The 23,678-nt window shown below is 46.5% G+C and overlaps 1 pseudogene; it reads left to right on the top strand.

Annotated features, from left to right (window-relative positions):
• Positions 1 to 418: 418 nt before the first annotated feature.
• On the top strand, positions 419 to 23,131 carry LOC136455086 (uncharacterized; annotated as a pseudogene).
• Positions 23,132 to 23,678: the final 547 nt, after the last annotated feature.

Below are 23,678 nucleotides of genomic sequence, written 5' to 3'. Positions count from 1 at the left end.
GATCCACAAGCTCGGCTATTTAAAGCCTCGTACCACCCGTGACCTGCTCGATATCGCTACGAACCATGCCTCTGGCGAGGAGGCGGTTGGGGTGGTCTTTAGCGGTGGTCGGGACAAGGGCAAGGCCAAGCGCGAGGACCAAAGCGAGGGCCCTTCCATGCAAAGGGGCAAGAAGAACAAGAAGGATCAGCGCCGATCGACAAACCCAGGTTTGGTCACCGCAGCCGATCGTGTGGGCAAGAAGCCCCAGCAGGGCCAGCCCGACCACTTCGACAAGCTCATGGAGAGTCAATGCACCAACCATGCCTACCCCATCAAGTACCTCTAGAAGGACTGCGAGCTCCTCAGGCGCTTTCTGCGATAGGCCGGCAAGCCGAAGGAAGGAAAGGGCAAGGAGGAGACGGCTAAGAAAGAAGGCATGACAAGCAAGGATGATGACGGCTTCCCTAACCCTGAGGAATGCCTCATGATCTTTGGGGGATCCGACGCCATCCACTCCAAGCGCCAGCACAAGGTACGCTACAGAGAGACATGTGCCGCCGAGACGGTCGTCCCCTCTTTCCTTAGCTGGTCGGACTCCCCGATCACTTTTGATCAGAGAGACCATCCTTCCCACGTCGCCCGATCAGGTCGCTACCCGCTCGTCACCGACCCGATTGCCTACAACAAGCGCCTCACCAAGGTGCTGATGGACAGAGGTAGCGTCCTCAACATTCTTTACGTCGACACCCTCGACGCCATGTGCATCCCTCGGTCAGAGCTCCGCCCAATGTCTCCCTTCCACGGCATGATCCTAGGGACGCAGGCATACCCACTAGGGCAAATCGATCTGCCCGTCACGTTTGGCGACCGAGCCAACTTCCACTCGGAGGTCCTCACCTTTGAGGTGGACGACTTTCTAGGGTCCTACCATGCCATCTTGGGGCGGCCATGCTATGCCAAGTTCATGGCGATCCCCAACTACACCTACCTCAAGTTGAAGATGCTAGGACCAAACAACGTCATCACCGTGGGTAGCACCTTTTCACACGCCTACACGTGCGACCACGAGCATTATGAGCTCGCCACGGCCGTCATCAACTCCGTCGAGCTCCCGGAGCTCTGGAATTCATCGACTCCAGCAGTCCCAGATCGCAACGAGCCGACCTCCTCAAGTGTCTTCCACCCGACCGAGCAAACCAAGGCGGTAGGGATTGACCCCGCCGACCCGACCAAGATGGTGCGAATCAGGACCAAGCTCCCAACCAAATAGGAAAGCGAGCTCACTGACTTTCTATGCGCCAATCGCGATGTCTTCGCGTGGAAACCTTCTGACATGCTGGGCATACCAAGGGAGGTCGCCAAGCACGCATTACGCCTCGTCCCAGGCTCGAAGCCCGCCAAGCAACGCTTGCGTCGCTTTGACGATGAGAGGCGCAGGGCCATAGGCGAGGAGATCTCCAAACTCCTAGCAGTCAGGTTCATCAAAGAGGTGATGAGTATAGGCCCGATCTTCCAAGAGGTAGCCGGTAAGTTCGATTTGTGGAGATCTCGACGTTGGCGATCCGGCTTCAAATCAGACACAATTCGAACCCTGCAACCGTTACACCACTGCTCCGTTGGTTATCAACCAAGCACAACTTGATTGACCTTGCCAAGAAGGCTTTTCCTGCAAGCGAATCGAAGAGCACAAGCAAGAAGGTAAAACACGCAATCTGATATTGCAAATATGAATGACGCGAATATCAATAGAGGGTTCTAGAACTCGGTTCCAAAGGACTAATCGACACAGTGGAGGAGATCAAGAATGGGGGCCCTGGATCACTGTAAAAGGATTTGTCACCACAGTTACAATGAACGATTCAGTTTCTCGATGGAAAACTAAACTCTAAACAAAACCCAATTGTGTAGCAGCGGCGGCGGCTGTGTTTATAGTCTAAGACTCGACCTAGGGTTGGGGACGGCCAGGGGTTGGGCGCCCACAACTTGGGCTTAAGGCCCGACACAATACATGGCCAAGTTGGCCCAAATAGGTGACGCAGCACCTTGCCGTGGTCACACAGAATGATCCACGGACCTTCTGGAGCTGGGACCAGATCCAAAACGACGGCGTCGTCGTCCCCTTTCCAACGCATCCAAGAACGGCCCGTTTCGACGTCGTATGAGGAAGTTATGACCGAAACAGTGACGACGTGTCTGCTGAATCCGAGGGTGACGTGGCAGCTGAGTTGGGAACGAATTGCAACTTGGGGAAGACCATGGCGTCGGTGTGTCCAGCGTGGCGATGTCCTCATCATCCTCCCCTTCTCGAATTGGAGTCGTCCTCGACTCCATCTTGGCGATGTCCTCATCATCCCCTCCTTGTAGAATTGGAGTCGTCCTCGACTCCATCCCATCATCAGCGAACTCCTGCAAAAGGTTAGTGACAGCAGGCAATGCACCAGACATAAAAGGTTGACAAAACATAGTATAACATGGTGCATCAGGATTATCACATAACTCAGCAGTAGCTGGAGTTGTAGCAAGAAAAACACCTCCTTTTAACTTAATCCCATTATTTTTAGCAATGTCTGTTGGAGGTTTATTTTTGATCTCATTAGCATGTTTAATAATATCCGTAGGAGACAAAGGCAGCAATGTAATTTTCTTGTCCTTATGTATGATAGTGTATGTATTAGTTCTACCATGGTGTAAAGCATCATTATCAAATTCCCATGGTCGACCTAACAAAATGGAACAAGCTTGCATAGGGACAACATCAAAATCAGCAGTATCATGATAAGAGCCTGTGAAAAAGCTAATGCGTGCTGATTTAGTTACCTTAGTTTTACCACTATTATTGAACCATTGAAGTTTATATGGATACGAATGTTGTCGTGTGGTCAAGCCATGCTTGTCAACCAAATCTGAACTCACCAAGTTGTTGCAACTCCCGCCATCAATGATAGTGAGAACACGACAACCCTGCACAATGAGATACATGTGGAACAAATTGTGGCGTTGGATCTTCATCTCTTCTTCATGTCCCACATGTGTACTCAACACACGCTGCACAAGAAGGCTAGGGTAGTCCGCGGCAGCAGCCACGGAGTCAATGGTGATGGCCTCCTTGTCTTGATCGCCCTCGGTGGGATCTGCATCAATGTTAGCAGCAAAGGCTAAATCATCTTCAACATCACTAGCACTTACATATCCATCCTCGGTAGCAATGAAAGCGCGACGACTGGGGCACTCCTTCATGACATGTCCCATGCCTTTGCATCGATGGCAAATGATTTTAGAGCTGGACGAGGAGGAGCTAGTAGAAGCACCCGGAGTTCCACCTTTCTTCAGCTGTGGAAACTGCACATTAGACAATTTACTTACCCCGGAAGAAAATGGAGGTGTAGATGGCTGTGGTGCAACAGGAAGCTTGGGCGTCTCCGGCTCGGAACGCTGCTGAAAATTCCTCCAATTGTTAGACCTGAAAGGCTGGTGTTGTTTGCGTCCCTGTACTTCTCGTTCTGCCTTAATAGCAAGATGATACAATTGGAAAAAATTGCGCCATTCTTTGTAATCAAGTATGTTCTGTATATCATGGTTTAAACCACCAAAAAATCTAGCACTAGCATCATCATCATCTTCATTTATACCACAACGTGCTAAACCAATAAGCAATTCTTGATAGTATGCTTCTACTCCTTTATCACCTTGTTTTAAAGTTTGTAGTTTCAAACGTAAATCACGTTGGTAATAAGGAGGAACAAAACGAGATTTCATACGTTGCTTTAAAACATTCCAAGTTTGAGGCACAGCAGCAGCATTATTAGCATTGCAAAGATCACTCCACCAGAACAAAGCAAAATTAGTAAACTCACTAGTAGCAAGTCTAACTCTATGCTCAGGAGGAACATTATGAGAATCAAATTTTTGTTGAACAGCAAGCTCCCAATCTAAATATGCCTCTGGATCAACATTACCAGCAAAAGGAGGTAGACTAAATTTAATTTTAGCAAAAGGATCATTATTACCATGGTTATTACCTCCCATGCCGCGACGATTGAAGTTGAGGCGGCGACGGCCACCACCGTCAGCATACGCATCTTCATCACGAAAAGCATCCGCATCTTCATCATCAGCACGATAAGGTGGAGGGCGTTGCTCAAGCTGTTCAATGCGGGTGACCAGATTGTTCACGTTGCGCGTCAGCTCAGTCATAAGATTGCGTTGTTCAGTCATGAACGTTGTAAGCTCGCCCTTGGACACACACTCATTGAAGTCCGTCGGAGTTCCTGCCATGGTTAGAAGATAGAAAAAGACAACACCAAAGTATTATCCCTATCAACTAAAAGGAAACAAGTGGTGGTGGTGGTGGTGGTGATGGTGGTGAAAGTGGAATGCAAAATCACAAGCGGCTTACCACCGTCTTGCCTGTATTCTTACCAACGCCAAACAGGAGCAAAACCAAAGTGGCGAAGCAATCTGTTGTGGAGCGTGGGTAACAGTTGCAAGATGAACCTGTGCTGACAGAAGAATATGTGGAGCTATGGGTAGGCACACAATATGACAGCAAGGATTAGCAATTAACGAATGCAGATTAATGATTGTTCAATCCGGATCCAAAGTACAAATCACAGGTGCTGGCTAAGACGTGTCGAGACGTAGCGCAACAAGGTGAAAACAAAGGACGATCGAAAGAACTCACAGAACAAGCAAATAGCCCGGATTTCTCCTTTTTCCTGAATTTTTCCAAAAGGCACTAGTAGGAAACAAATTTTTTTTTTCTTACTGTTTTTTTTATACTTTTCTCTGAACAAGGATCACAAAAGATGCAACCACAAAAATTGGCACCTACAACTGAGGTGGGATGTGGTCTACAGAAATTCAGCACGTTCTCTGAAAAGCGTGCAAAAACTTTGACAATTTTTTTTCTTTATTTTCCTGAATTTTTTTGGCAATTTTGACGAAACCAAACAGGGCGAAGCCAGTTTGGGTCGGCTCCAAATGGTGTCAAGAAGCTGCTCAAAAAATTTCAGATTTTTCTGATAAACGAGCGAAAAGTTATGCCTGTTTTACCGAAGGTATCTCAAAGTATGTTTTCCGGGAGGCACAACACGGCGGCGGCAGTTAGGGCAAAGCGTCCCTAAACTCTAACACCGATCACAGCAGTAGGTATTCGCCTGATGATGTAAGGAGGACTGCGATGCAGGCAAAATAAGAGCGGCTGGCAACCTATCTAGGGTTTGCGCGGTGGCGAGAAGTTACACAAGGCGGCTAGCGGGGCAAGTCGAGTAATGTGGTGGCTTCGACTTGTTGTTTGGGAACGGTGGATGGGATAGCGGCGGAAAACAAAATCACAGCAACGGGCGATTGAACTACGACCACGAACACAATCCTAAACCAGCAACAAGACTCGACCACGGACACAAACTCAACAACACGAATCTGAAACGGAATTGCAAAGGCACAAAGGGTGATAGGACAGCGGAAATTGAAATATTTTTGGGCTTTTTGTGGACTCTAGGTAATGAACAAATATGAATCTAAGGCAAACGAGATTATACCTCGCGGTAAACCTGAAATATCTGATACCAATTGATGAGTATAGGCCCGATCTTCCGAGAGGTAGCCGGTAAGTTCGATTTGTGGAGATCTCGACGTTGGCGATCCGGCTTCAAATCAGACACGATTCGAACCCTGCAACCGTTACACCACTGCTCCGTTGGTTATCAACCAAGCACAACTTGATTGACCTTGCCAAGAAGGCTTTTCCTGCAAGCGAATCGAAGAGCACAAGCAAGAAGGTAAAACACGCAATCTGATATTGCAAATATGAATGACGCGAATATCAATAGAGGGTTCTAGAACTCGGTTCCAAAGGACTAATCGACACAGTGGAGGAGATCAAGAACGGGGGCCCTGGATCACTGTAAAAGGATTTGTCACCACAGTTACAATGAACGATTCAGTTTCTCGATGGAAAACTAAACTCTAAACAAAACCCAATTGTGTAGCAGCGGCGGCGGCTGTGTTTATAGTCTAAGACTCGACCTAGGGTTGGGGACGGCCAGGGGTTGGGCGCCCACAACTTGGGCTTAAGGCCCGACACGATACATGGCCAAGTTGGCCCAAATAGGTGACGCAGCACCTTGCCGTGGTCACACAGAATGATCCACGGACCTTCTGGAGCTGGGACCAGATCCAAAACGACGGCGTCGTCGTCCCCTTTCCAACGCATCCAAGAACGGCCCGTTTCGACGTCGTATGAGGAAGTTATGACCGAAACAGTGACGACGTGTCTGCTGAATCCGAGGGTGACGTGGCAGCTGAGTTGGGAACGAATTGCAACTTAGGGAAGACCATGGCGTCGGTGTGTCCAGCGTGGCGATGTCCTCATCATCCTCCCCTTCTCGAATTGGAGTCGTCCTCGACTCCATCTTGGCGATGTCCTCATCATCCCCTCCTTGTAGAATTGGAGTCGTCCTCGACTCCATCCCATCATCAGCGAACTCCTGCAAAAGGTTAGTGACAGCAGGCAATGCACCAGACATAAAAGGTTGACAAAACATAGTATAACATGGTGCATCAGGATTATCACATAACTCAGCAGTAGCTGGAGTTGTAGCAAGAAAAACACCTCCTTTTAACTTAATCCCATTATTTTTAGCAATGTCTGTTGGAGGTTTATTTTTGATCTCATTAGCATGTTTAATAATATCCGTAGGAGACAAAGGCAGCAATGTAATTTTCTTGTCCTTATGTATGATAGTGTATGTATTAGTTCTACCATGGTGTAAAGCATCATTATCAAATTCCCATGGTCGACCTAACAAAATGGAACAAGCTTGCATAGGGACAACATCAAAATCAGCAGTATCATGATAAGAGCCTGTGAAAAAGCTAATGCGTGCTGATTTAGTTACCTTAGTCTTACCACTATTATTGAACCATTGAAGTTTATATGGATACGAATGTTGTCGTGTGGTCAAGCCAAGCTTGTCAACCAAATCTGAACTCACCAAGTTGTTGCAACTCCCGCCATCAATGATAGTGAGAACACGACAACCCTGCACAATGAGATACATGTGGAACAAATTGTGGCGTTGGATCTTCATCTCTTCTTCATGTCCCACACGTGTACTCAACACACGCTGCACAAGAAGGCTAGGGTAGTCCGCGGCAGCAGCCACGGAGTCAATGGTGATGGCCTCCTTGTCTTGATCGCCCTCGGTGGGATCTGCATCAATGTTAGCAGCAAGGGCTAAATCATCTTCAACATCACTAGCACTTACATATCCATCCTCGGTAGCAATGAAAGCGCGACGACTGGGGCACTCCTTCATGACATGTCCCATGCCTTTGCATCGATGGCAAATGATTTTAGAGCTGGACGAGGAGGAGCTAGTAGAAGCACCCGGAGTTCCACCTTTCTTCAGCTGTGGAAACTGCACATTAGACAATTTACTTACCCCGGAAGAAAATGGAGGTGTAGATGGCTGTGGTGCAACAGGAAGCTTGGGCGTCTCCAGCTCGGAACGCTGCTGAAAATTCCTCCCATTGTTAGACCTGAAAGGCTGGTGTTGTTTGCGTCCCTGTACTTCTCGTTCTGCCTTAATAGCAAGATGATACAATTGGGAAAAATTGCGCCATTCTTTGTAATCAAGTATGTTCTGTATATCATGGTTTAAACCACCAAAAAATCTAGCACTAGCATCATCATCATCTTCATTTATACCACAACGTGCTAAACCAATAAGCAATTCTTGATAGTATGCTTCTACTCCTTTATCACCTTGTTTTAAAGTTTGTAGTTTCAAACGTAAATCACGTTGGTAATAAGGAGGAACAAAACGAGATTTCATACGTTGCTTTAAAACATTCCAAGTTTGAGGCACAGCAGCAGCATTATTAGCATTGCAAAGATCACTCCACCAGAACAAAGCAAAATTAGTAAACTCACTAGTAGCAAGTCTAACTCTATGCTCAGGAGGAACATTATGAGAATCAAATTTTTGTTGAACAGCAAGCTCCCAATCTAAATATGCCTCTGGATCAACATTACCAGCAAAAGGAGGTAGACTAAATTTAATTTTAGCAAAAGGATCATTATTACCATGATTATTACCTCCCATGCCGCGACGATTGAAGTTGAGGCGGCGACGGCCACCACCGTCAGCATACGCATCTTCATCACGAAAAGCATCCGCATCTTCATCATCAGCACGATAAGGTGGAGGGCGTTGCTCAAGCTGTTCAATGCGGGTGACCAGATTGTTCACGTTGCGCGTCAGCTCAGTCATAAGATTGCGTTGTTCAGTCATGAACGTTGTAAGCTCGCCCTTGGACACACACTCATTGAAGTCCGTCGGAGTTCCTGCCATGGTTAGAAGATAGAAAAAGACAACACCAAAGTATTATCCCTATCAACTAAAAGGAAACAAGTGGTGGTGGTGGTGGTGGTGATGGTGGTGAAAGTGGAATGCAAAATCACAAGCGGCTTACCACCGTCTTGCCTGTATTCTTACCAACGCCAAACAGGAGCAAAACCAAAGTGGCGAAGCAATCTGTTGTGGAGCGTGGGTAACAGTTGCAAGATGAACCTGTGCTGACAGAAGAATATGTGGAGCTATGGGTAGGCACACAATATGACAGCAAGGATTAGCAATTAACGAATGCAGATTAATGATTGTTCAATCCGGATCCAAAGTACAAATCACAGGTGCTGGCTAAGACGTGTCGAGACGTAGCGCAACAAGGTGAAAACAAAGGACGATCGAAAGAACTCACAGAACAAGCAAATAGCCCGGATTTCTCCTTTTTCCTGAATTTTTCCAAAAGGCACTAGTAGGAAACAAATTTTTTTTTCTTACTATTTTTTTTATACTTTTCTCTGAACAAGGATCACAAAAGATGCAACCACAAAAATTGGCACCTACAACTGAGGTGGGATGTGGTCTACAGAAATTCAGCACGTTCTCTGAAAAGCGTGCAAAAACTTTGACAATTTTTTTTCTTTATTTTCCTGAATTTTTTTGGCAATTTTGACGAAACCAAACAGGGCGAAGCCAGTTTGGGTCGGCTCCAAATGGTGTCAAGAAGCTGCTCAAAAAATTTCAGATTTTTCTGATAAACGAGCGAAAAGTTATGCCTGTTTTACCGAAGGTATCTCAAAGTATGTTTTCCGGGAGGCACAACACGGCGGCGGCAGTTAGGGCAAAGCGTCCCTAAACTCTAACACCGATCACAGCAGTAGGTATTCGCCTGATGATGTAAGGAGGGCTGCGATGCAGGCAAAATAAGAGCGGCTGGCAACCTATCTAGGGTTTGCGCGGTGGCGAGAAGTTACACAAGGCGGCTAGCGGGGCAAGTCGAGTAATGTGGTGGCTTCGACTTGTTGTTTGGGAACGGTGGATGGGATAGCGGTGGAAAACAAAATCACAGCAACGGGCGATTGAACTACGACCACGAACACAATCCTAAACCAGCAACAAGACTCGACCACGGACACAAACTCAACAACACGAATCTGAAACGGAATTGCAAAGGCACAAAGGGTGATAGGACAGCGGAAATTGAAATATTTTTGGGCTTTTTGTGGACTCTAGGTAATGAACAAATATGAATCTAAGGCAAACGAGATTATACCTCGCGGTAAACCTAAAATATCTGATACCAATTGATGAGTATAGGCCCGATCTTCCGAGAGGTAGCCGGTAAGTTCGATTTGTGGAGATCTCGACGTTGGCGATCCGGCTTCAAATCAGACACGATTCGAACCCTGCAACCGTTACACCACTGCTCTGTTGGTTATCAACCAAGCACAACTTGATTGACCTTGCCAAGAAGGCTTTTCCTGCAAGCGAATCGAAGAGCACAAGCAAGAAGGTAAAACACGCAATCTGATATTGCAAATATGAATGACGCGAATATCAATAGAGGGTTCTAGAACTCGGTTCCAAAGGACTAATCGACACAGTGGAGGAGATCAAGAACGGGGGCCCTGGATCACTGTAAAAGGATTTGTCACCACAGTTACAATGAACGATTCAGTTTCTCGATGGAAAACTAAACTCTAAACAAAACCCAATTGTGTAGCAGCGGCGGCGGCTGTGTTTATAGTCTAAGACTCGACCTAGGGTTGGGGACGGCCAGGGGTTGGGCGCCCACAACTTGGGCTTAAGGCCCGACACGATACATGGCCAAGTTGGCCCAAATAGGTGACGCAGCACCTTGCCGTGGTCACACAGAATGATCCACGGACCTTCTGGAGCTGGGACCAGATCCAAAACGACGGCGTCGTCGTCCCCTTTCCAACGCATCCAAGAACGGCCCGTTTCGACGTCGTATGAGGAAGTTATGACCGAAACAGTGACGACGTGTCTGCTGAATCCGAGGGTGACGTGGCAGCTGAGTTGGGAACGAATTGCAACTTAGGGAAGACCATGGCGTCGGTGTGTCCAGCGTGGCGATGTCCTCATCATCCTCCCCTTCTCGAATTGGAGTCGTCCTCGACTCCATCTTGGCGATGTCCTCATCATCCCCTCCTTGTAGAATTGGAGTCGTCCTCGACTCCATCCCATCATCAGCGAACTCCTGCAAAAGGTTAGTGACAGCAGGCAATGCACCAGACATAAAAGGTTGACAAAACATAGTATAACATGGTGCATCAGGATTATCACATAACTCAGCAGTAGCTGGAGTTGTAGCAAGAAAAACACCTCCTTTTAACTTAATCCCATTATTTTTAGCAATGTCTGTTGGAGGTTTATTTTTGATCTCATTAGCATGTTTAATAATATCCGTAGGAGACAAAGGCAGCAATGTAATTTTCTTGTCCTTATGTATGATAGTGTATGTATTAGTTCTACCATGGTGTAAAGCATCATTATCAAATTCCCATGGTCGACCTAACAAAATGGAACAAGCTTGCATAGGGACAACATCAAAATCAGCAGTATCATGATAAGAGCCTGTGAAAAAGCTAATGCGTGCTGATTTAGTTACCTTAGTCTTACCACTATTATTGAACCATTGAAGTTTATATGGATACGAATGTTGTCGTGTGGTCAAGCCAAGCTTGTCAACCAAATCTGAACTCACCAAGTTGTTGCAACTCCCGCCATCAATGATAGTGAGAACACGACAACCCTGCACAATGAGATACATGTGGAACAAATTGTGGCGTTGGATCTTCATCTCTTCTTCATGTCCCACACGTGTACTCAACACACGCTGCACAAGAAGGCTAGGGTAGTCCGCGGCAGCAGCCACGGAGTCAATGGTGATGGCCTCCTTGTCTTGATCGCCCTCGGTGGGATCTGCATCAATGTTAGCAGCAAGGGCTAAATCATCTTCAACATCACTAGCACTTACATATCCATCCTCGGTAGCAATGAAAGCGCGACGACTGGGGCACTCCTTCATGACATGTCCCATGCCTTTGCATCGATGGCAAATGATTTTAGAGCTGGACGAGGAGGAGCTAGTAGAAGCACCCGGAGTTCCACCTTTCTTCAGCTGTGGAAACTGCACATTAGACAATTTACTTACCCCGGAAGAAAATGGAGGTGTAGATGGCTGTGGTGCAACAGGAAGCTTGGGCGTCTCCGGCTCGGAACGCTGCTGAAAATTCCTCCCATTGTTAGACCTGAAAGGCTGGTGTTGTTTGCGTCCCTGTACTTCTCGTTCTGCCTTAATAGCAAGATGATACAATTGGGAAAAATTGCGCCATTCTTTGTAATCAAGTATGTTCTGTATATCATGGTTTAAACCACCAAAAAATCTAGCACTAGCATCATCATCATCTTCATTTATACCACAACGTGCTAAACCAATAAGCAATTCTTGATAGTATGCTTCTACTCCTTTATCACCTTGTTTTAAAGTTTGTAGTTTCAAACGTAAATCACGTTGGTAATAAGGAGGAACAAAACGAGATTTCATACGTTGCTTTAAAACATTCCAAGTTTGAGGCACAGCAGCAGCATTATTAGCATTGCAAAGATCACTCCACCAGAACAAAGCAAAATTAGTAAACTCACTAGTAGCAAGTCTAACTCTATGCTCAGGAGGAACATTATGAGAATCAAATTTTTGTTGAACAGCAAGCTCCCAATCTAAATATGCCTCTGGATCAACATTACCAGCAAAAGGAGGTAGACTAAATTTAATTTTAGCAAAAGGATCATTATTACCATGATTATTACCTCCCATGCCGCGACGATTGAAGTTGAGGCGGCGACGGCCACCACCGTCAGCATACGCATCTTCATCACGAAAAGCATCCGCATCTTCATCATCAGCACGATAAGGTGGAGGGCGTTGCTCAAGCTGTTCAATGCGGGTGACCAGATTGTTCACGTTGCGCGTCAGCTCAGTCATAAGATTGCGTTGTTCAGTCATGAACGTTGTAAGCTCGCCCTTGGACACACACTCATTGAAGTCCGTCGGAGTTCCTGCCATGGTTAGAAGATAGAAAAAGACAACACCAAAGTATTATCCCTATCAACTAAAAGGAAACAAGTGGTGGTGGTGGTGGTGGTGATGGTGGTGAAAGTGGAATGCAAAATCACAAGCGGCTTACCACCGTCTTGCCTGTATTCTTACCAACGCCAAACAGGAGCAAAACCAAAGTGGCGAAGCAATCTGTTGTGGAGCGTGGGTAACAGTTGCAAGATGAACCTGTGCTGACAGAAGAATATGTGGAGCTATGGGTAGGCACACAATATGACAGCAAGGATTAGCAATTAACGAATGCAGATTAATGATTGTTCAATCCGGATCCAAAGTACAAATCACAGGTGCTGGCTAAGACGTGTCGAGACGTAGCGCAACAAGGTGAAAACAAAGGACGATCGAAAGAACTCACAGAACAAGCAAATAGCCCGGATTTCTCCTTTTTCCTGAATTTTTCCAAAAGGCACTAGTAGGAAACAAATTTTTTTTTCTTACTATTTTTTTTATACTTTTCTCTGAACAAGGATCACAAAAGATGCAACCACAAAAATTGGCACCTACAACTGAGGTGGGATGTGGTCTACAGAAATTCAGCACGTTCTCTGAAAAGCGTGCAAAAACTTTGACAATTTTTTTTCTTTATTTTCCTGAATTTTTTTGGCAATTTTGACGAAACCAAACAGGGCGAAGCCAGTTTGGGTCGGCTCCAAATGGTGTCAAGAAGCTGCTCAAAAAATTTCAGATTTTTCTGATAAACGAGCGAAAAGTTATGTCTGTTTTACCGAAGGTATCTCAAAGTATGTTTTCCGGGAGGCACAACACGGCGGCGGCAGTTAGGGCAAAGCGTCCCTAAACTCTAACACCGATCACAGCAGTAGGTATTCGCCTGATGATGTAAGGAGGGCTGCGATGCAGGCAAAATAAGAGCGGCTGGCAACCTATCTAGGGTTTGCGCGGTGGCGAGAAGTTACACAAGGCGGCTAGCGGGGCAAGTCGAGTAATGTGGTGGCTTCGACTTGTTGTTTGGGAACGGTGGATGGGATAGCGGCGGAAAACAAAATCACAGCAACGGGCGATTGAACTACGACCACGAACACAATCCTAAACCAGCAACAAGACTCGACCACGGACACAAACTCAACAACACGAATCTGAAACGGAATTGCAAAGGCACAAAGGGTGATAGGACAGCGGAAATTGAAATATTTTTGGGCTTTTTGTGGACTCTAGGTAATGAACAAATATGAATCTAAGGCAAACGAGATTATACCTCGCGGTAAACCTAAAATATCTGATACCAATTGATGAGTATAGGCCCGATCTTCCGAGAGGTAGCCGGTAAGTTCGATTTGTGGAGATCTCGACGTTGGCGATCCGGCTTCAAATCAGACACGATTCGAACCCTGCAACCGTTACACCACTGCTCCGTTGGTTATCAACCAAGCACAACTTGATTGACCTTGCCAAGAAGGCTTTTCCTGCAAGCGAATCGAAGAGCACAAGCAAGAAGGTAAAACACGCAATCTGATATTGCAAATATGAATGACGCGAATATCAATAGAGGGTTCTAGAACTCGGTTCCAAAGGACTAATCGACACAGTGGAGGAGATCAAGAACGGGGGCCCTGGATCACTGTAAAAGGATTTGTCACCACAGTTACAATGAACGATTCAGTTTCTCGATGGAAAACTAAACTCTAAACAAAACCCAATTGTGTAGCAGCGGCGGCGGCTGTGTTTATAGTCTAAGACTCGACCTAGGGTTGGGGACGGCCAGGGGTTGGGCGCCCACAACTTGGGCTTAAGGCCCGACACGATACATGGCCAAGTTGGCCCAAATAGGTGACGCAGCACCTTGCCGTGGTCACACAGAATGATCCACGGACCTTCTGGAGCTGGGACCAGATCCAAAACGACGGCGTCGTCGTCCCCTTTCCAACGCATCCAAGAACGGCCCGTTTCGACGTCGTATGAGGAAGTTATGACCGAAACAGTGACGACGTGTCTGCTGAATCCGAGGGTGACGTGGCAGCTGAGTTGGGAACGAATTGCAACTTGGGGAAGACCATGGCGTCGGTGTGTCCAGCGTGGCGATGTCCTCATCATCCTCCCCTTCTCGAATTGGAGTCGTCCTCGACTCCATCTTGGCGATGTCCTCATCAAGAGGTATACCACTCAGACTAGCTAGCTAATCCTGTTCTTGTAAAAAAGAAGACTGGGAAATGAAGAATGTGTGTTGATTATACTGGCCTCAACAAGGCGTGTCCAAAGGACCATTTTCCTTTGCCACGCATTGACCAGATAGTTGACTCCACCTCAGGATGTGAGATCCTCTCCTTTCTAGATGCCTACTCAGGCTACCACCAGATCGCGATGAAAGTCCGACCAGGTCGCGACTTCATTCATCACCCCGTATGGTTCGTACTGCTACGTAACCATGCCTTTCGGTCTGAAGAATGCCGGCGCCACCTATCAACGGTGCATGCAGCGATGCTTCGCCGACCAAATCGTCCTGCCCGACCAGCCTAACTAAGTCGAGCGGCCGAAACCAACAATCGCTGTCTATGTAGATGACGTAGTGGTGAAAACAGCTCAAGCTAGCGACCTGATCGTAAATTTGGCCGCAACATTCGCAAACCTCCGAAGGTTCAATATCAAATTGAATCCCGTAAAATGTGTTTTCGGAGTTCCGAAGGGGAAGCTCCTTGGATACATCGTGTCTGAGTGTGGCATCGAAGCTAACCTCAAAAAAATCATGGCCATCTCTAACATGGGCCCTATACGCAACGTCAAGGGCGTACAGAGGCTCACCGGCTGCTTGGCCGCCTTAAGCCGGTTCATCTCCCAACTAGGGGAAAGGGGGATGCCTCTCTATAAGCTTCTCAAGAAGATAGACGCATTTGTCTGGACAGAAGAGGCACAGTAGGCCTTGGAAAGCCTCAAAGCAACACTGACGTCGGCCCCAGTCCTCATCGCTCACGAACGGGGAGAAGTCCTCTACATCGTGGCAAACAACCACGTTGTGAGTGCCGCCCTCGTCGTGAAAAGGGAGGAGCCAAGATGCCCCCTGAAGGTGCAATGACCGGTGTACTTCGTCAGTGAGGTACTCACCGACGCCAAGGCTCGATACCCCTAGGTGCAGAAGCTTCTGTACGCCGTTCTGACGGCGGCCCAGAAGCTCCTGCACTAATTCACCGACCACGAGGTCATGGTCGTCACCTCATACCCGCTAGGAGACATCATCCGCAACCACGATGCTGCATGACGAATCTCCAAGTGGGCTCTCGAGCTCATGGGTCACGACATCAGGTATGTCCCTCGCACCGCCATCAAGTCTAAGGCTCTCGCTGACTTCATCGCCGAATGGACGGAAGCCCAGCTCCTGACCCCAGATGTTACCCACGAGTACTGGACAATGTACTTCGATGGGTCGGTTATGGCGCCTAGCTCGGGGGCTCGAGTGGTTCTGATCTCGCCGGATGGGAGCAGGCTCCGACACCAATCTAGCACTCGGGGGCTCCGACCTACCAACGTGCCCCAACCCCGCCCAAGTGCTCGGGGGCTCCGACCTTGGCGCCTCCATGACGACGTCGCCCGCCGACGTCGCGGTGGTGGCACTCGATTAGGCTAACTGGAGAGCACCACTACTCGCCTACCTCCTCGAGGAGGTTCTCCCAGCAGAAAGGACTGAAGTGGGACGAATCACTCGTTGCCTCAAGACGTTCGTTGCCATCGGTGATGAACTTTATAAGCGAAGTCCGTCGGGAGTACTCATGAAGTGCATCCTGACCGACCAAGTGTTGACACGGTTTTTGGCTCACCTATAATATGTGCAATATTTGCTTTAAATAAATAATATATATGACCAAATTCCATGCATATAAATAAGAAATGAATAATAAGAGAAATGATATTGGTTATGAAATATGATACACCCAAATATGCATGAGTGAAGGCGTGTATATGCGACATATGTCCTCCTGCGTATAAATCGAAAATAGATACTCACGTGAATATGTGATTTGATGGCCTAATCTACCATGCAAGTGACATACTGATGGATGAAATAGAGGAAGCACGTGTGAGAAATGAGGCCATGTCAAGCCCGAAATGCAAACATCTATGGCTACCTGCCTACCTTTGTGCACTGGCTCATGCAGGAAAACCAGAGAGTCAGGCGTGCCGCGTACGTGGATACAAGCGTATGCATATGATGATGGTGTCCGGCTAGGAAATAGATAAATAGGTTCTTTCTTATCCTGATCATTTTGATTAATCATATAAAAAGAAAAGGACCGGATGAAAGCTCCACATGCCAGGCGGGAAATTTCTGGCGCGCATGCGTTTTGAACGAAGGCGCGGCGCCGGCTGCAGCGACCAGGTCATCTCCACGTACGGCACAACCTCCAGACTCTAGGCCGCGCGCTCGAGTTCAAATTCTAGCGCACGGTGTCATTAGTGAACAAAAATCAAACGAAAGAGCACCAAATGCCCCGACAACCGCTGGTTGCTTTGCTCTATAAGTAGCCAGCTACTGCGAGCGTTCCAGGCTTCCAGAGACACACACACATACACCCCCGACAAAAATTGCTGCTAGGCGGCCAAGTTCAGAAGCCATCACATAGCTCCATCAGGCTGTCCCTCTCTGTCCATCAACCGCAAAGGCTGCTCGGCTGCCGTCCCGGAGACTGCAGCGGCGCCTCGGAGTCCCTGAGAAGGTGAGAGGCCTCAGGGCACATCTCTGATCCTGCCTCCCATCCTGCTTCTCATCTTCCGGCTGCTTCATCCACAAGCGTCACCGGCAACTCCATCACCAAGCCTCGTCTCTATTCTGGTATAAACAGGGTCAGTGAGGACGGTGCTCCGCACATGGGCATCATGCCTTGGTAAAGGTATAAGGGCCAAATGGCCGTGCTATGCGCATGGGCTGCAAACACCGGTGAAAAGTCGGCCAACAGTGCCACGACCACGCTTTGCGCACGGGCGATATGCCCCGGTAAAGGTGTCAAAGGCCAACAAATATGGTCCGGTGAAATTCGGTCGGACGTGATCTTGGCTCCAACCCGGTTAAAGGTTCATGGCACAAAATTGGTGGACGTGCTCCACCCGGTTCATGGTAAATTTGATATGAACGCGAATCAGCTTCATATTTAAACAAATCTACATGTGTTTTGGCCATGGCAATGCCGGCTCGTTTTTATCATGCATCAAAGAAAATAAAGAACTCGCATGCTACTTCCATGAAGAAAGGTTATGCGCGTGTTTAATTAAATGAACAAGAATACTTACCGTGAGCTGTACAGGAGGAACCCAAATTCCATGCATAAGTGCTGTCTAAAAAAAATGGCTACGTACTGATATATCCATCTTCTGGCTAGCAAGTTCTGCACGAATTAGCTAGCTAGCCTCAGCATCTGCATGCCATATCCAGTACCGTGCATTTCACTGGTAGTTGCAACAAAGATTAAAATTTGCATTGCCATCATACAAACTAGCACTCCATGCACCGCCCTGCATATATGCTGTGATTAAATTAACAGCGAGCAAAATAAATCAAAGATATTAAATTATTGTGCATATAAGATAAGCATGGTGCGATGATATGCATCAGCATGTTAAAGTAAACTCTTAAAGAGTATAGTTGTGGTTATCTCCTTGACCAAAATTGGTGAACAACTAAGTAATCCTATCTTAAAACCAGCTTGTGAAAATCATGCACCCAACGTCATGTTTAAACTAAACTCCATATGTCAGGCCATGTGATGTCCCGGCATATATCTCCTATGCATTAACTAAAATAAAATTGGACCGTGCATCTCAATTATGCTGCATTCATCCAAACCCATATCCGGTTAAACCATTGTAATAGACTATAATCAAAATTGACCTCTACATGATAAACTACGTGCCTATGCTAATCTGTTGCGGCACCATAGTTAAAATAACCAAAGTGTTGCAAACGTTAATGTGAGCTTGGCCACATTCATCATAATTCCTAATTAATTTGGATCAATATGCACCTTAGTTAGACTGCACCCATATAAGGTTATGTCTAGCTAGGTCATTAATTTAAATCAAATTAAATTAAATAACATAATACATGTATCCTGGGTCAAATACTATGTCATGAGCGTGTACGCTAATTTTGATAAAACAAATCAACTCCATGTGTCGCGTCTAGGTTTGGTGCAGCAACATATCTTCCTAAACCTTGACAAGTGCCCATATAAAATATGGCACCATATGTCGAATGCATCCACGTATATCAAACATGTCGATCCATGGTTCTACATGGTCTGATAAGACTATGTCAAATTTAGTCTCCAAAGTAAATTATGTGCATACATACATGATACTATGCACCAAAAAATGTCCAACAAACAAATAAATCTTTTCCTCCTGGTCGTATATGCATATGTGGCATGGTCAAGATGTCCCATGCTGAGTTAGCTAAATTTAGGGTCATATCATGATATGAACAAATAACAATATATTCACAAATGCTTTGCATAGATTAACTACAGGCATATCATGGGTCTCTAGAAAGCTAAACAAGCTAGCGACCAATCGTATAAGGAATATACGTTAGCTCCGCAACAAATGAAAATGTCATGTTAAATAAAATAGCATGCATCAAGTTCAAGCCAATGCCAAGCATGCATATTTATCCATCCAGGGCTACAAGACCTACAAGACCAAAGACTTTGTTTTCTTTTGTAGTGTGTAATAGGAAGCCATATGATGTAATCTTATTTTTCATTTACTCATGTTGGAACTCTTAATCAGGGGTGTTCTCTACGGAGATGTAATTAACATAATTTTTATGCAAATATAAGAATTATAGAAGTATGGACTTGCAATACCTGTTCTTTTTCTTTTGTCCCAATTAAATTTAACCAAAACCAAATTTGTCTCTGCTGATGTGGAGGCGGGTCATAGCCGCCCGTTTCCCCGTCACCAGATTCTGGCACGCCCAGTGGGACCTACTTCTCCCCTCATCTTTGAGTTCCAACATGGTTGCATCATACGACTTTGACCTAAATTGTCAAGTGAAATTATATGCGCATTCATATTTGCATTCAAGAAAACTCATATATGGTTTTCTTATATGAAGGTATGGCCAGACGTGTTCAAGACTTCATCACGATCCGCATTGGTTCCCTCTGGGTCGATGTTCCCATGGGTCCCGTTAAAGCTTCCAACAGTGCTGGTTCACTCCACACTATAGCTGTGTCGCCGGCTGTAGTTGCTCATGACCAAGAGGTCAATTCCAAGGCTGAGGAAGGGTTCACCCCTGTCATGTCCAAAGCCGCAAAGCGGCGAGCAAGAAGAGTTGCTGCCAAAGCGAGGATGATGGCCTCCAATGAGCGCGCTACTAATGTGCGCATGGCCATATCCTCCAATGTGGTTGCTCCTGGCTCATCCAAACCCAAGAGCACCAAGTCCCCTAGTTCCAAGATGGCGCCAAAGTTCCGCCCCGCCACGCTTGGGGAGTGGCCTATCTGTGCCAAAAGGGCGTCACCAACCAAGTCGACGCCACCAATGATATCCTCTTCATCGACTCCAAAGACAAGGGGGGAAATGCCACCTTCAATTACTCATGATAAGCTGGGGGATGGTTCCTCCAAACCTGCCTCAAGCATACTAGGGGCACCTCCGACAAAGAATGCATCGACGATAGCTTTCCCACCTCCAAATAGGGGGATAGTGCTACGGGATCAACCTCAATGTCCGTAGCCCTACAACAAAGAAAGGGTTGTAGCGGTGGGAGAGATGGATCACCCGCATCCTTCCAGCAAAGGAAAGGCCACGGCGACAGAATATAGTATGTCATCCACTGAAAGTGATTCATCTACAAAAAGCCAACTTCGGGCTGAAGCTCCTGAGTTTATCCCCACGTTGGTCTATAATCCCAGCGATGATCTACCCAAGCGTGAGCTTCGGTAGCAAGGGATTCACCTCTCCCTCAATGATATAAAGAGGGGGCATGTTGATCCGGCTACGACGCTCTCTGATCCTATATCATCAGAGGTGGCACCGTCATGGCCTTCTGTACAAGATTATGTGTCTCCAAAGCGACATCGCCGACGGCAACGCAAAATCCTTCAAGCTTAGGCCAACTTCAACAATGTAATTGACTCTATGACTAATGCACAACGTGCTTATGTTTGTGATTCAATTTTGGTTCAACAAAGCAGGGAATATCGCAGGATCCAAAATGTTGTGAGGCAAGCTTTTCAAGCTTCCATTGAAAGGGCCATATGCCAGGACCTAAGGAGTTTGTTGCCTGGAGCATCCACATCCTCAGATAATATTGAGGGTGAAATCATGCGACGCGTCGAAACTTTGGCCAAATTACCTGAGCATCAAGAGTTCATAAAAAGGAACTCGAGGCGAGGGAGATATGCAAAGCAGGCTGCCAATGTATGTGCAAGACGTGCCAGCTTAAGGCAAAGGGAGATGGCAATACCAACTGACTCCATGTCTAGTTGGGTGCGAGGGAATGCGTCATCAAGCCATGCTGGTGGCACCCAAGGAGAAATAAAAGCAGCTACTCCAAAAGTGGAAGATACAACCACACTAGCTTATCAGCCTCCTCATGAAAGAGCCTCGAACAACCGTTTTGAGGTATTCTCTTCAATGCTGATGAGTGTTGAGGAAGCAGCCTGCAACACGAGTGATACTTCCTCCGCTTCTACACACTTCAAAAGAAAGAAGCCTCGTAAACAAATTCCGGTGGGTCATCGCCTAGTGACTCGAAGCTTAACAAATTCTGGTAATTCAAGAAATAATACGATCTATGTAGGGTCTTATAACCCCCTATTTGATGATCATTCTAACTTTGAAAATGAATTATTGGATACTGCAGGCTCGGCTGATCCAAACCCACTAAATGGTGAAGATCCACAAGCCCCAAGTGAGGATGACTCACAACCTCCGCATAGTGAGAGTGAGCCTAGCAGTGCTGAACAAGTGCTTGCCACAAATCAAGGTCAATCCGTTGAAGAGCAGATGAACCAAATGATGGCTGCCTTACAACAGAAAGAAGAAGAGTTGGCCGCGCTTCGTGAACAAGTGGCCAACACCAGAAATCGTACAAATGATGTGAACACTTCGACCAATCATAACGGTCCCCATCACCAACCTGAAATCACACTCGAAGCCATACAAAGGATGAATTCGGAAGGCGTAAAAGCTCAATATATGCAAACACATTATTCCATGCGTCCGGGGTATGTGAAACCATATCCGCCGAAGGTGGACATGGTACAATTTCTGAACAATTATCGTCAACCGCAATTTAGTAAATTTAATGGGACCGGTTCGCCACATGAACATGTGGCCCATTTCCTTGCTGCATGTCAAGATACAGCCCACAATGGAGCTCTTCTCCTCCGTCAATTTGTACAAACATTATCGGGTCCAGCTTTCACATGGTATAGCAAGTTGGCACCTGACACCATCCGTACATGGGAACAAATGCAAGACGCCTTCCTAGAGCGCTTTTATAGCACTAAGGACGGTGGGGATAACTAAGCTGACTCAAACCTTACAAAGGCCAAATGAGAAAGCTGCGGATTTCATCAACAGGTGGAGGAATTTAAGCCTCCACTGCCCACAGCCAATCACCGAACCAGAAGCAGTTCGTATGTGTATGAATAACTTGAGCCCGGACATGGCCATTCACCTGCAGGGTGTAAGGCCAATAACTTTCAAAGAGTTGTCCTCAAAGGCCACAGACATAGAGAATTACATGCATCACATGTCTCGTCCACCGAGGACGTTCAACAAGGCGCCATTGGATAAAAACAACCCGCGAGATAAGCCCACACCTTCTAAGCCGAAGCAAATGCAGGCCATGGAGACAACGGTGGGTCCTCAAAAGTTCCAAACTAGGGGCACCACCACAAGATTACCAAGCAAAGGGGGTGCACTAGCTCCTAGAAGGCCAACTCTTAGCGAGCGACAAAATCAGAAGTACTCTTTCCCCGACAAAGAAGTGGGGGATCTCTTCATGGGCCTACGAGAGTTGAAACTCATCGAGCTCCCCAAACTGAAAAGGCTGGAAGAAGCTTCTAAATTCGATGAGCCAAATTTTTGTCACTTTCATCGCATCTTGGGTCATACGCTCAAAGATTGTTTTGTGGTAAAAAACATGATACAAAAGCTCATAGATGAAGGCACCATAGATGCCGATCTACTCAAAAGCATGACAAATGGAAAGAAAACGGCTACGTCAAATGTTGCCACTTTTCAAAGTGATTCGGTGAGTTGTGCAACTCCAAAAATGTGGCCAACTTATGTTCGATATATGATATCAAAACCTGAGCGTGTTAATATGTCTTTCTCAGGGCATCCACAACAGCAAGCTAAGCGCCAGCATGAAGGCAAAGCTTTCCTTCGGTGGATCCACACCCTAAAATGTGGACCATCAGGTTCCCAAAGATCAGGAGAGCATCGACAACAACTCTCAAGACGATTTGCTCTCCGATGAATGATGGAAAAAGGCGAAGGCCCGCGCTTCTACCAAAATATAAAGAAGCGCGAGGACAACCCTTTCAAAGAATATGCTGCTTTCCCCATCGGAGTTTTTGAGGATGATGAGGAGTCTCTTCACTTCCCTGAAGAAGAGGTACCTGAGTTACTGAAGTTCAGCTTAGATCAGGCCGTCAACTACCTAGGCCATCTCCTCAACAAAGAAATCCCCCAAATGTAACTCTGAATGATGCGACTGACCATACTCCTAATGTGTCGGTCAAGTATGATGTAATCTCGCACTTGAAGAAAATACCAGCTATGCTTTCTGTGTATGATGCCTTGTGTCTCTCGTCTAATTTGCGAAATGCATTTATTACTGCACTTTCCTTCCCTGAAGATTATAGGGTTGAGGTTTCACAAGCAGAAGTAAAGTTATCCCAAACTAAGTATTACGTTCAATGATGAGGATCTGTTGTTAGGAAATAAAAAGCATAACAGACCCCTTCTTATGTTCGGCGAGATCGATGATCTCCCCATTAATCGCATAATGATTGATGGTGGTTCAGCCATAAACTTGTTACCCTTGCGCACTGTTAAAAAGATTGGGTATTCTAAAGGAGACCCATGTCGCTCAAATGTTGTCATTCATGGTTTTAACCAAGCTGGTCAAGAAGCATTGGGTACCATATCTCTGGTTTTAAAGTTTGAAAATCTTATGACATATGTATACTTCCATGTGGTTGATGCGGCTACCTCATATAATGTTCTTATCGGTCGCCCATGGC

This window comes from Miscanthus floridulus, chromosome 5, assembly GCF_019320115.1.
Source record: "Miscanthus floridulus cultivar M001 chromosome 5, ASM1932011v1, whole genome shotgun sequence".
NCBI lineage: Eukaryota > Viridiplantae > Streptophyta > Magnoliopsida > Poales > Poaceae > Miscanthus > Miscanthus floridulus.
The sequence above is the reverse complement of the archived record's forward strand: the minus strand, read 5'-3'. Positions and strand labels throughout refer to the sequence as shown.